The sequence below is a fragment of the Mandrillus leucophaeus genome, unplaced genomic scaffold, assembly GCF_000951045.1.
Source record: "Mandrillus leucophaeus isolate KB7577 unplaced genomic scaffold, Mleu.le_1.0 Scaffold959, whole genome shotgun sequence".
Lineage (NCBI taxonomy): Eukaryota > Metazoa > Chordata > Mammalia > Primates > Cercopithecidae > Mandrillus > Mandrillus leucophaeus.
Window position 1 is genome coordinate 97,095 of NW_012110463.1, and position 2,360 is coordinate 99,454.

The following is a 2,360-nucleotide window of genomic DNA, read 5'->3' on the forward strand; positions in this document are numbered from 1 at the left end:
TGCCTAGCCACAAAGACATTTCAAAATGCCTCCTGTAGGCAAAGCCCAGGCATAAAAGTTACATCACCTGAGTGTTAAACCCAGCAATGTCACAATGGCCCAAGTGGGCAAATCACAGGCAGAAGAGTCACAAATTGTCAGTGCAGGGTCCAGCAATATGTCACAATATCCCCTGAAGGCAAAAACCTAAAAGAAGAGTCACATAAGCTAGGAGCTGGGTGTAGCAATATGCTACAATTTCCCTGTAAGCAGGGACCAACAGAAGAAGACAGTCACATCCTCTGGATGCTGGGCCCAGTAATGTGTCAACCATCTTTCCTGTAATAAAGACCCAGGCAGAAGAAACACATCATCTGGTTGCTGACCACAGCAATATGCCACAACTTTCTGTATAGGCAGGTGTAGGCAGAAGAGAAGAGTCACATCTCCTGGATGAGGAATGCAGAGACATGTCACAATGCCCCTTGTAGGAAGGGCCTATGTAGGAGACTCCCATCCCTTAGGTGTTGAGTTCAGCAATACATCACAATACCCAAATATGTGGAGCCTGAAAAAAAGAGGAAAGTCGCATCACCTAGATGTGAGGCCAGTGATGTGTCACAATTTCTCTGTGAGCAGAGATCAGGCAGGAGAAGAGAGTAACATTACCATGGTGATGGGCATTGAGTTATGTCACAAGGTCCCCTGTAGGAAGGCCCAGAAAAAAAGCTACATCCATCACCCAGGTGTTGAACCCAACAATATTTAACAATGTCTAATGTGATATATTGAGCCACAATATGGCACAACATGTAAGGCACACTTGGGAGAGTCACATAACATGGGTGCAGGATTCAGCAATAATTGACAATACCCAAAATTTGTGGGATTCCTTCCCCCCGCCCCAGAAAAAAAGAGGAGAGCCAAATCACCGAGCTGCTGGATTCAGTGATAAATCACAATCTTACCTTTGGACTGAGACCAGGCAGCAAAATCAAATCACACAGGTGCTGAACATAGGCATATGTAACAATCACACCCACAGGAAGGTCCAGTAATGAATTAACAACCCCACACAGGTCCCAGTTCTAGGTATGAGAGTCACCACATTTCCTATGTTGGGTCTAAGTATGGTAGTGACAATCTCACCAATGAACTGGATGGGAGCCTGAGAGCCTTCATTCCTCCTGTAAACTCTGTTTACTCTGGCACTAAGCCCAGGTAGAATTTTCATGGGGTCAGACAGAATTCTCATCTGCCAATGAACTGGCTTTAGAAATAAGTCGTCATTCCAACTCTGGCTGGATGTTCACATATGATAGTCACAATTTCAACTGCTGACTGTGGGTGTGTGAAATTCAGGGCCTTACCAGTGGGCTCTGTCTATGTGTGAGAGTGACAAGCCTAACAATTGGTGGGGTGTGCACATGAGAACCACAATCTCATCTGTGTGCTGAATGCTGAAATGATACTCTCTGTACCACAAGAGATTTATTTTTTAAATCTAATGTGGTTTTTTTTTTTGGGTTTTTTTTTTTTTTTTTGAGTCCGAGCTTTGCTCTTGTTGCCCAGGTTGGAGCACAATGGCACAATCTTGGCTCAATGCAGCCTCCACCTCCCAGGTTCAAGCGATTCTTCAGCCTCAGCCTCCCAAGTAGCTGGGATTACAGGCATGTGCCACCACGCCTGCCTAATTTTTTGTATTTAGTAAAGATGGGGTTTCACCATGTTGGTCAGAGTGGTGTTGAACTCCTGACCTCAGGTGATCCACACGCCTCAGCCTCCCAAAGTGCTGAGCCACTATGGGAGGCATGAGCCACCATGCCCAGCAAGGGATTTATATAGTATGCAAGAAAGTGGTAATTTTCTATGACTTTGTAGAAAAAAAGGAGACCCAGGATCTTAATCATTACCCAAGGCCTAGCTATAAAAGACAGCATCTCTCCTATTGGATAGTTTGAGGTATGAGACTCACCATTGCGCCTGTAAGCTAGGCCAAAACATAATTTACAATCCTACCTACGAATAGGCAGAGAGGAGAAGAGTCACATCACCTAGGTTTTTGGCCAGGAATACATCACAATCTTTACTGAGGGCAGGAACCAGACAGGACTGTCACATCACTTTAATACTCAGCCAGGAATACATTACAACCTTCTCCTGAAAGCAGGATACAAGCAGCAGAGTCACATCTCCTGGCTGCTGAGTCCAGCAATAGGTAACAATGCTTTCTATGGTCAAGGCCTATGCAGGAGAGACACATCACCCCGTACCTGGGCCTAGTGATAATTCACAAGTTTTCCTGTGGGCAGAATGCAGGCAAAAATGGAGTAACATCTCCTAGGTGATTGATGCAGAGATATGTCACAAGGCCCTCTGAA

The 2,360-nt window shown here is 45.2% G+C and overlaps 1 long non-coding RNA gene across 1 annotated transcript; it reads right to left on the reverse strand.

Moving 5' to 3' along the window:
* Positions 1 to 275: 275 nt before the first annotated feature.
* LOC105532421 lies at positions 276 to 1,474 on the reverse strand. The gene is made up of 3 exons (XR_001004973.1): positions 1,367 to 1,474; positions 948 to 1,322; positions 276 to 547 (listed from the first exon to the last, which is right to left on the reverse strand). It is a non-coding gene; the product is annotated as an uncharacterized LOC105532421 (long non-coding RNA).
* Positions 1,475 to 2,360: the final 886 nt, after the last annotated feature.